This window comes from Kogia breviceps, chromosome 12 (genome assembly GCF_026419965.1).
Source record: "Kogia breviceps isolate mKogBre1 chromosome 12, mKogBre1 haplotype 1, whole genome shotgun sequence".
NCBI lineage: Eukaryota > Metazoa > Chordata > Mammalia > Artiodactyla > Physeteridae > Kogia > Kogia breviceps.
In genome coordinates this window covers 59,086,001-59,098,251 of record NC_081321.1, presented here as the reverse complement: position 1 = coordinate 59,098,251, position 12,251 = coordinate 59,086,001, and the positions used below count along the sequence as shown (strand labels likewise).

Genomic DNA, 12,251 nt, shown 5'->3' with positions numbered 1-12,251 from the left:
TGGTCTGAAAGATCAACCACACGGAGACTGGAAGAGCCAATGAAGATCCTGGTCAAAGAAGGTAAGGTAAGTTCTTAACAAATAACTATCTGACTTAGAATATACGCTCCCAGAGGGAAAGGAAGCTGCTATAAACCATACGTTGAGCAGCACCTAAGCTCTCTGATGAATACAATAGAGGACCCACATCCTGTAGAAAGTTGATGCCATCCTACAAGGCAATTGCTAATTTATTCCTCCCAAAGCCATGATATCAATTACTGCAACGTCCCACCCAGGAAGAGAAGTTCAAGCCCATCATTACATTTCCTATGGGTCACTCTATTTTCATCAGCAAATACATATCATGCCAACATCTCTTTTGACTCTTTTGACTGTGAAGACCAAGAACCCTTATTATGCCACATCATGAAATAAAGGGTGCATTATAAAAATGCACACAGATGGAAGAAAAAGTTGTCACCATGATTCTCCATCTCTTTCTCAGGGACCTTCAGCAATGTGTGGTGTCTCAGATTCTCTGTATATTTGTTCCCTTCTCATCCCCACCAAGCAGCTCTCTTGGTTGACTCTGTCAAAGTCATCACATGGCTCTGGTTTGCTCCAGCCAACTCTTAACTCATGACTTCATTCCATTTTCAGCTTCCCTGGTAGCTGGAAAACTTTCCCCATGCTTCTAATTTCAAATTCTTAAGAGGAACATCACCTAATTCAACTCCTCTTTGGAAACAGAGACACAGGTCAAACATCACTGCCCAGACTACGCAATGGCTTCTCTTGGATAATATACCTGCTCTGAGGTCCACATAAGACCAGGAAGCCGACTTGAGAGGCAACAAGATGGAAAAGGATCAAATCATTTAAATGTGGCTTGACAGGCAAGAGAGTCTCTGAACCAGGCAGTTTCCCAAAGAATGAGATGTGAGCAGGTCAGGTCTTAGAAGTTTAATCCATCTAGGAGCGTTAGTAACGGCTTGCCAAAGAGAAATGGAGGTGATCTCAGTATGATGAATTTCTTACGTTAAATTCTTCTGACGTTTACAATATCACATTAAGTCCAGTGTAATATCATTGAGATCAAAAAAGTTGATAACCGTGAAAGTGCACTGAAAAGTACTTAACACCACATAAATGTGAGAGCTGTTATCATCAGGAATTCAGAGGTTTTATTCACTCCTTTAATAGATGGTTCCTACTATGTGCCAGGCACTGCTCTATTTACTGGGGAATATCAGTCACCATTTTTCAAATTCCAAGTACACCAATGCTGTGAATGTATATGTCTTTTTAAAGCAATTAAATGATTTTCTTTCTTTTCAGATGAAATCTGAATGGCTAATCACAGTTACTTATCAGCTCCTGAAACCTAAATAGCAGAAATGGCCAGTCCTTGAGTGAGACCTCCAAGGAAAAACAGCATGTTACAGGAAGTATATTGCTAATTCAATGAAGTGGCACACACTGCTTTGTGTCATTGCTGAATGGATGTCCCAGTACAGCATCAGGAAACCCTCCTGCTGACAACAGCACATTTCAAGGAACTTTAAAACCAACTTCACAACCCCCTCCTGGGACCCAGATATTCCATGGTTCGTATATTAGAAGCAGGAATAGATGTAGTCTGAGCAAATCCTTTTGTGTATATACACATTTCTGCCTTCCAGATTCTTCCTAGAATATTAACACTAGGCTTTAACTTTGGGATTTTTTTTTTTTTTTTTTTTTTTTTTTTTTTTTTTTTTTTACTTTATTCCCCTCAAACACTACGTAGCTTTGCTAGATCATACTGAACAGCTGCAACATGCTACCCAGTGGGATTGCTGAAATTTTTGGCAATTGCTGAAACGACTCTGTGTAGACACATATTCGCATATGTGGAGCTAGAAAAATTGTTTAAGAACCAGGGGACCCATCAGAATGAAAGATGCCAGCTAAGTGGTAAACATTATTATTCCATCTGAAAGAAGAACAAGGCAGAGAAATATAATTTTTGGTAAGGCTAAAAATGTCTCAGAAGTGTTGTATTAATTATTATTACAAAAGTTCATCAGGAGCCTCCAAGCTCAGCAAACTTGACCAGAAATCCATCTCCCTTCTGACTGTCTTTCAGGCAATACTAGTGCTCTTGTTCCTAATTACTTCAATTAAAAGTACTTTATAGGGACTTCCCTGGTGGTCCAGTGGTAAAGAATCCACCTTGCAATGCAAGGACGCAGGTTCGATCCCTGGTCAGGGAACTAAGAGCCCACGTGCCGCAGGGCAACTAAGTCTGCGCGCCACAACTACTGAGCTTCCGCACCTCAACTAGAGCCCGTGTGCCACAAATTACAGAGTCCGTGGGCTCTGGAACCCTCGCGCCACAACTAGAGAGAAGCCTGTGCACCACAAGGCATTACAAGGAAAGATCCCGCGTGCCGCAACGAAGACCCAACACAGCGAAAAATAAATAAAATGAAATAAATAAAAATAAATAAATCTCTTTTTAAAAAGTACTTTATAATAAAATGTTTTCATTTCTTTCTTCTCAGTACAATGAACTGTTTCATCCTGCTTTCTACTTATAAGGACTCAAGAAAAATAAGTGACCTGAGTTACTGAGGGAAGGTTTTATATGTTTTGTATGTTTGTTTGTTAAAGAGCACGGGCAGGAACAGTTGATACATGATCGATTCTTCTTCTGTGTACAGTCTTTTTACTGCCAGGGGCTGTCAAACACATGCAAACTCATATATCTGGCAAAAACCACCAGGATGCAGAAATCGTGTCATCAAAGAACCAGTCTCCCTCCTCTCTGAGACGGACTACTTCCCTGTTTCAATCACATCTGTAACATGAGTTAATGGTCAGCAGCAAGAAAACATTTGTCCTTTGAAAGGGGGACTCCACTAACTGAGATGCGCCTCAGATTCCTGGCAGAAAACGTGAGATCGCTGGTAATGACAAGCACTGACTGTGGCAAAGCTGACTTGGTCAATTTCCCTCTGCTGAACTGAAGTCTATACGAAGCATCTCACAAACAGAGATTGCTTGGGAGTGACAGGAAAAGAGACACGCTTGCCCTTGGCCAACTTCACAGAACAGAGTTCTCATTTGAGTAAATTGGGGTTTTGCCCTATTTTCCATCATTTTCTCCCATTAAAACAGTAACACTAGCCATTTAGATGTGTGTACAAAACTACCGTTTCTACTGGAGCTATAGGTCACTATGTCTTCCCTTTTTCCATATTGAAATAGCTCTGCTCAGGGTAAAATCTCCTACCCATGGTTCACATGAGATAAATCTTTGACGGACAGCAATGATGGCATCACCTAGAGTCAGAATATTAATTGCCTGTATCTTATCAAAAGAACCTAGTGTTATTTAATCTCAGATATCTGACAGGTGCAGTTTCAAACTTTTCTCCCAATGTGTTTGTAATCATGCTGGTCCAGACAGGTATGTTACGTAGACATTGAATGACAAGGAAATTCACAACAGACAGAAAACCCTAGTGAATCACCTCCTCAGACTCAAATGACTTTACTTCTGTGCTGGGCTTTGAGAAGAAATGTGGTGCAATGGAAAAAAAGTGGATTTTGGTTCAGGCCTGGGTGGGTTTGAATCCCTGCATGTCATTCATCTCTCAGTACCTTATCGTCCTCACTTGTAAAGACAGTCTGATCTCAACTGATTGTTATAGGGGTTAAATGCCCATACGATATAGAGTAAGTCCCCGACATACGAACAAGTTCCGTTAGGAGTGTGTGTTTGTAAGTCCAATTTGTTCGTAAGTCCAATTTGTTCGTAAGTCTAACAAAGTTACCCTAGGTACCCAACTAACACGATCGGCTATATCGTAACTGTACTGTAATTGGTTTCTAATACTTTTCACACAAATAATACATAAAAAAACAAACACAAAAAATAAAGAAAACATTTTAAATCTTACAGTTCAGCAACTTGAAAAGTACAGTAGTACAGTACAGCAGCTGGCAGACAGGGGCTGGCACACATATTCGCATCTCTGAAAGTTCTCAACTTGAAGGTTCATACGTAGGGGACTTATTGTAGTGCTCTACGGACAATAAAAGTTCAATAGGGCTTCCCTGGTGGCGCAGCGGTTGAGAATCCGCCTGCCGATGCAGGAGACACGGGTTCGTGCCCTGGTCCGGGAAGATCCCACATGCCGCGGAGCAACTAAGCCCGTGAGCCATGGCCGCTAGGCCTGCGCGTCCGGAGCCTGTGCTCCGCAACGGGAGAGGCCACAACAGTGAGAGGCCCGCATACCGAAAAAAAAAAAAAAAAAAGTTCAATAAAAATGACCTCTTTTGGACAAGGTCATCAAATTCCACATAGAAGATTGGTAAAACTATAACAAAAGGTAAATGTCTCAGCACTCTCAATCTCAAATTTCTACATAATTTTCCCATTTTTCAGTACTAACCTCATCTTAAATTTGTAGATTCCCAGTGATTGCGTGGTGACCCACTGTCCCCTCTTAAAGTTTATCCAACAGACTGAGATATTAGGGACTTATATGTGGTGCCATTCCCAGAAGCATTTGCATGTTTATAGAAAGACATGTGAAAGATCATTTGACCCAGAGGAAAAATTAGAGATCTATAAGGACAGGAAAAGTATCTGCAGGCTTTCCATCATCTCTGATTCCACACAGATGCCTGTGCAACCAAAGCCACGTTTCCTCTTCCTTGTTAACTGAAGCCGGATTTTGATAGAAGGGGGATGTACCCTGCCAAGGGCAATAAGTAGCGAATTGTCTAAGTAGTCATGCCAATGCTATTCCTATTTGCCAATCAAAGTTTTAAGAGTAGGGCATGTGACCTAGTTTTGGCCAATGAAACATAAGGGGCAGTCTCCTAGTGGTTTCGGGAGGGAAAAAAATTTTCCCCTAGGAATGACTCCGCCCCTTAAAGGAAAATGTACTTTTGTTCTCGTCCCCTTTCTCCTTGCTCAGAACATTATTATATAAAGACATTAGCTTATAGCTTTGGTAAGCACTGTGTTACCATTAGGGAGACATTGACAACATAGAGACAATGGTGGATTAGGTAGAGTAGAAGCCTGGATTGTTGGTGATACCACTGACCTACTACACTAACTCTGGAATTTCCTACTGATTATGTGAGGTTAGTAAGTCACACATATATACTTTCAGTCAGGTATTCTGTTCTTTGCAGCCAAGCATATCCTAATTTATAGACACTCTAATATTTTGCCGTCCTTAGAGACCTCAAGAGAAATCACGAAGATAAGAATAAAGTCTAAGAGATTAAGAGCTAAAATGGAATTTTTAGCCCTCCCAAGATGAAGGAAGCCAGGCATATAGCTCTGGCTCTAAGAGAATGCTTCCCTGCCTTTAAGGTGGAAGCAAATTGAGCTCAATTTTACAAGTGACTGGAAGATCTCTGTGAGGGCACGAAGCTTGTCTTATTTACATCTTTAGTTCCTGGCCCATCGCCCAGCACATAGTAGGCAACTGAGAAACATTGGTTGAAAGGCTGCATGAACGAGGTGGAGTGATTCAGCTCGCTTGTCATAGCTTTGTACTGCTCTGGACCATGAGGACCTACAAAGCTCTCTACAACAATTTGATTTGGAAATAAAGCCATGACTTTCTGTGCTCCATATTTCTGTTGAAAATTCTGCTCTATACTGCAGACCCACACCATAAATGCTTAGCCTCCCCAGTGCCCCAAACAAAGCTGTGATTTTCTTCTGATTCTCTATTTTTAAAAAGCCCAAGACTATCAGTGTGTTTGTGTTTCTTTGTGTTGACCATAGGTTCTGATGTTGCCAGTTCCCTCCTCACACTGTCAACTTTTCTGTTCCCTTATTCTTTCAACCATTTCAGGAGGGAAAATGCTAATTACCATGGGCTTAATAGCAGTTCTGAACTGCACCAGAACACAGAGGTCTCACAAATACCTGTCACCGCAGAAGTTTTCAATTACCATAATTCCATTCCTAATTCAAATTATCATAATTGCTCTCCATTAATGCAACTCTCTTAAAGCTGAAACATCACAGAAGAAGCTGGCATTCACATTAGTTCAGCTGACTACTTGCAAAAATAAACAGTGTCTGTCCATTTTGCAAATAAGATGATGTTAGCGTGAACAAATATATGTATCGGTGCTCTGAGTTCATAAGAACCATCATATTATATTTTGACTGTTCTGTCAACATTTGCAAAAACTGAAAACCATCCATATCTTCCTTCCTCTCTTCTATTTTGGACTGAAGGGTAAGAGCTGCTCTTCTGATTGTTTCAGCATTTACCAAAAGAAAATTCAGCCTGTCAGCTCCTTAACTAACTTTGTTCTTACAAATACGTCTATTCAGATAAAAACCAGTTTTACCACCCTGTAATCGTCAGTTCCACTGTTAATGATTGTTGTTTTCCTGAATAAGTCATGCCTGTTTTTCTCACTTACTGGGATGGGAACCACCTCCCAGAGTTCACTTGGTTGAATATCAGTGCTATGCCATCAATGGACTGTCCCTGGCATTTTACCAGGAAACAATAATTTTGTAATTTGAAGTATAGGCAGTTCTTCATACTTTAACTCTGAGAAACTGCCAGAGGGTAAAGGAAGAGCAAAAGGTGACATTATAAGTTGGACTATCAAAGTATTTGGTTCCAAGGAAGCAAGTATAACAATCCTTTAATTCAACAAGTGAAAAGTGAAGCACTCTCCAATAAGTTTACCTAAATCAATTGCTTAACTGATAATACATTTCCAAAATGTCTAAACAAGCACGATAAAAAGTTCGTTTTAAATTCTCAGCAAATGATCAAAGCCATTGCTACATCTCAGTCCTGCAGAGTCTCTCTGTGGTATCCGGTAGTTCAGTCAGTTACTCAAGAACCACAGTAGCTTTGAGGGTGAAAATTCTGCATCTCCAAATGCCACAGGCACCTTTAGGATTAGCTCCAGGCTGCACCAATGTAGATCTGTCCCCTGAAGACAGGGAACAGGATAGTTCCACTGGAGACTCTGAAGGGCTCAGAGCGAGTTCACCTCATTACCTACATCCAGTCAACAAAAGGATCCAGGGAGGGAGTCACAGTATCACAGCTACACCCTGGAGGCTTCTCTCATGTCCTGTGCTCCCAAGTATTTGGACATCTATTTAGGTTATTGCTGCATTTTGCTCCTAAAAGTTAGGTAGAAAATAAACTCCATTTGTACCAAAGACGTCATAATACCAGATAGATTTCTGTCAACAAGGGAGCAGTCTCAGGATGATTGAAAATGAAAAAACAAACAAACAACAACAAGGGGGCGGTCTCAGGATGACTGAAAATGAAAAAACAAGCAAAAACCCTAAAAACATATTAAAGGAAATTTATGGGGACAGTATACTGTAAGACCATCACATTTTCTAATATAGTTCAAAAAATGTTCTATGAGCACTGGGGCCTTCTACAATAGTATGTGGCAAATGGGAGATGTCTGTGGAATGAATGAGTGAATGAGTGAATGAATGGAGTGAATAAGTAAATTATCAATGCTTTTATAATGTGGAAACGTCTACTATGTTGGCCCCTTCTGCCTCTATCATAAGAACAGGATTCATAAATACCCAATGATGCAAGAAAGGTCTCCGAGGAATCAACACTATAAAAGTCATTTACTTGGAACTTGCAGGTCAAAATACATCTAAAAATGTACTGAATATATATATATAATATACATATTATATATATAATACCATACAAGTTGTGTGTATATATATATATATATATATACATATATACACATACCATATAATTGTATAATTATATACCATACAAATTGTGTATATAATTGTATACCATACAAATATCAGGTGTTATTTATGAACTATATAGAGAGAAGTGTGTATATGAGAATGTGTTCCAGGCTGTGTGCTAGTTTCTTTCATGTACATAACCTCATTCATCCTGTTTTCCTCTCTCCTGTCTTTCCCTCTCTGTTATTCTCTCAATGTATATTTCCTTTTGACTCACTTTTGACTCTTCCTCTTCACTTTTCTTTTTTTATTTGCCTTTTTGTTTAATGAAAATTAATAAAAACTGAAGAATATTTTTCGTATTTTTCACAGTTATTTAATTAAAGGGTAGGTTTGCAATGTTTACTTTTTTAAAGTAGGCAATTTCAATATTTTAAATGAGTTCTCCTCAGTAAAAATCTACATATGATTAGTTTTGCTTTTTCAGGAAATCAGAAGACATTGAGTTTAATTTTTTTCCATAATTTTTTTATTGAGGTATAAACATTGAGTTTCATTTTTTAAATTACACAATGTCCTCCTTCTGAGTTGGAAAGTAAACAGAATTACTGTAACTCAGACTCTTACCGCCTCTCCCATCAATGTTTCCAATGTCTCTCTCTCTCTCTCTTTTTTTTTTTGCGGTACGTGGGCCTCTCCCTGCCATGGCCTCTCCCGCCGCGGAGCACAGGCTCCGGACGCTCAGGCCCAGCGGTCTTGGCTCACTGGCCCAGCTGCTCCGCGGCACGTGGGATCTTCCCGGACCGGGGCACGAACACGCGTGCCCCGCGTCGGCAGGCGGACTCCCAACCACTGCACCACCGGGGAAGCCCCCAATGTCTCTTGAATCATCTGTACACCTTTGGTTCCTCCCCAAGCCCACATTACAATGTCATCCACCAGCAATACATTAATGTTCAGGCAATGAGGCAAAAAACCCAACCAGTCTCTGGAGCTCTGAACTCTAGTCTGAGTCCTATCACTTTCCAGCCATGTACCTTTAGAGAGATTTCTTGGGCTAAGCGAGGTGTATTTTAATGGTCTCAAAAATAAAATGGGGGGGCTTCCCTGGTGGCACAGTGGTTGAGAATCCGCCTGCCGATGCAGGAGACACAGGTTCGTGCCCTTGTCCGGGAAGATCCCACATACCGCGGAGCAACTAAGCCCGTGAGCCATGGCCGCTAGGCCTGCGCGTCCGGAGCCTGTGCTCCGCAACGAGAGAGGCCACAACAGTGAGAGGCCCGCATACCGCAAAAAAATAAAATAAATAAAATAAAATAAAATGGGGACAGAAATAAATACCTATTCTACTGAAGTCATAGGATTGTTATGAAACTCAAAGTAATGTAAGCAATAGTGTTTTGTAGCATGTAAAACACCATACAAATATTAGGTGTTATTAAGCTTTAAGCTTCAGATGTATTGCCTTTAAACGGTACAGCATAGCAGTGAACGCACAGGCTTTGGAGACAGACTGCCACTCATTAGCTATATGACTTTGACCACAGAAAACCTGTGCCTCAGTTTCCACCTCTGCAAAAAAGAGAAGAACAATTGTACTTAAAGTGTTATTCTGAGGACTAAATAACTTACTATTATATAAAACTTAAAATAGTCCCTGACCCAGAGTGCTATATAAGTATTTGCTATTATTACCATTATTATTAATATTACTCTAGCTCAATATTCTATTGTGATTTTCCTGCCTGACATTCAGAGCTGTCCTTTTCTCTCTTCTACACTTTCCCTTCTCCTCCCAAGCACAGACCAGCCCTGCTTCAGCTAGACCAGTCTCCCTAGTGCCCTGCACCATGCGTTGAATCCTGAACCATGCCCTGTTCATTCAGTATCACTTATAGAAAATGCCCTTTTCTCTCCTATCTACCCATTAATCAAATCCAGTTCAAGTCCCACCTCCTCAACCACCTGAACAATTCCCTTCGCTTTCTCTGAACTACAATGGCGGTTTCAATCCAGACTGTTCACCTGGACTTTCAATCACTTACTTCCTTGCACTGCTACTTATAGTTTATAATCTTTTGTCTTCTTCACCCACAAGGGCACTTCTCCCTTCTGCTGAGGAGATTGTAAAGACTGGGGTCCACTTCCTTGGTCACTTGACTCTCAGGGCCAGTTAGTCTTACCTTGAAGTACTTCAAGATTGAGTGGGGAAGAATCGCCCTCTCCTTTCTGGCACAGAGGTGTTAGCTGTGAGCCCAAAGCTACCAAGAGCCATGGCCCCAAACCCACGTAAAAGCCAGTGTGAGAGAATGAAAGAAATAGAAAGAGGCAGAGATGAGAGCTGGAAAGTGGGAATCTAGATGGTTTTCTACTTCCCGGTTCCAAATGTCCCTGAGGCTAACTCTACCTGTCCTCTGTACCTTGGTTATTGGGTTACAGATGTCAATAAAGTTCCCTCTTATGCTTTAACCAATTTAACTTTTAAAAGCCTGGTATGGATACTGGCAAATATAATATCTTTTCCTATTGACAAGCCTCTGTCCCACAGCTGGGCTATTTTCAGTTTTCATTATATGACTTGTCCTTGTTCATTATCCATATACCACTGAAGAGCAACAAAAGTAAGTGATTCATTGCTGACACATGGCATTTCTCGAGCAGCCATTAATTAGCAAAATAGCACTGAAACATAAATTGTTAAGGGGTGTCAGCAAATAAAATTGTAATCAGAATTTTTTTCTCCCTTCTTGTGTATGCACCTTTGTGAATTGCACTAGGCAATTTCCAGCTTTAATTTAAAGCTTATCAGGGAAACCAAGTATTACATTAATCTCTGAGAACTGGGTCTGTGTGTGCTTGGCCCTCTCCAGTCTCTCTTCCAGAAACAAGAGATGACCTGAGTCATAGCACATTCATTTTCCCCAGCCTACTGGGAGTCTCAGACCCCAGTACCCAAGGACCGCAAAGCTGAGTCTTGTCTCATGTTTAAGAAATAGAAAGAATAATAACTGATTACACACTGTGTACCAGGCGCAGGGCACATCAGGGGAAATATAAGAATGAATAACGTGAGACTTCCCTGGTGGTCCAGTGGGTAAGACCCTGCACTCCCAATGCAGGGGGTCCAGGTTCGATCCCTGGTCAGGGAACTAGATCCCACATGCATGCCGCAACTAAAGATCCTGCATGCCACAAGTTAAAAAAAAAAAAAATCCTGCATGCCGCAACTAAGACACGGCGCAGCCTAAATTAATTAATTAATTAATTAATTTGGGGGAAAAAGAATGAATAATGTAATTCATGCCTGAGTCATCGTCATTGTCAGCTTCTCCCCCAACACCCATAGTGTTTGGACTTCACTGATTTGGTGTCTTCGAACTTCCATCACTAGTATGTACACCTCTGAGCCTGAGAAATTCTTCTAGAACGATACTCTTTCATAGCACAAAAGCCAGAAGTGCCGGGAAATTAACACCTCGGATGCCTCTTCCGCTTCCCATCCCCCAACCCCTACTCCTTGACCCTCACCCCCTCCCCAGCAGCCCTCAACCTTTGAGTAACAGGAGGTGTATAAACACTCAGCTCCCATGACACTTGAGGAGCATAAGGTTGAGACACATGGGTGGCCCACTACAATCGACTTAATGATGGACATTTTATTGGCCTCCTCTCCTTTGCTCTATTACTTCTCCACCTCCTGTTGGTGTCCCCTGTATATCTCCCTGGGGAAAAACAAAAACAAAACAACCACTATTTGCATTCAAATCTTTATTTCCTGGTCTGCTTCCAGGGTAACCCACACTGAGACAATGCCCTTAAAGAACTTATGCTCTAGTAGAAAAGACCAGGCTGCAAATAATATTCCTTTAATAAAGGAGTAAGGACTGTGAAAACAGAAAATTCCTTGTGACTTCAAGAGCTTTGTCTCCAACCACAGGATTCCCAGCAGACAGAAAGCATATAACAGGGCTTCGGGCAGGAGAGGCTGTAGACCTTGTCTTTCACTTCTGCTGTTATTAATGTCTCACTCCCTTCTGCCGTACTGGTCTCTTTTCCCTGTGACCAGGTTGCAAGCTTCTTAAAGAAATCCCACTTTTAGGGGATATAGTTAAGTGGCAGGCTTTCCCATGAATTCACAGAAAAAGATAATTGTTTAGTGATATTCTAGTACAATACTTCCCTAAGATAAAATGCTTTTAAAAAACTAGACCTGACATAGGTAACATGGCAAAGGATCTATGAGCAAAGAACTTTAATCTCTGCCTTCTCTACCTTTCAAAGTAGGGCGCTTTTTAAACCATTTATTAAATTGAAGTATAGTTAATTGACAATGTTGTGTTTAGCTTCAGGTGTACAACTGAAAGTGCTTCAGTTTTACATTTATAATATCGGGTTGGCCAAAAAGTTCGTTCGGGCTTCTCCGCAAGATGTTCTAGAAATACCCGAATGAACTTTTTGGCCAACTCAGTAAATATATTCTTTTGCAGATTTTTCTCGTTATACGTTATTACAAGACATTGAATATAATTCCCTG

The 12,251-nt window shown here is 40.8% G+C and overlaps 1 long non-coding RNA gene and 1 other non-coding gene across 2 annotated transcripts in view; one reads left to right on the top strand and one right to left on the bottom strand.

Moving 5' to 3' along the window:
- The window catches only part of LOC136792276 (uncharacterized), a 210,666-nt gene that overhangs the window by 156,198 nt on the left and 42,217 nt on the right, over positions 1-12,251 (bottom strand). The gene's annotated exons all lie outside the window — the stretch shown is intronic.
- Positions 10,794-10,866, top strand: TRNAG-CCC (transfer RNA glycine (anticodon CCC)). The gene has a single exon. It is a non-coding gene; the product is annotated as a tRNA-Gly (tRNA).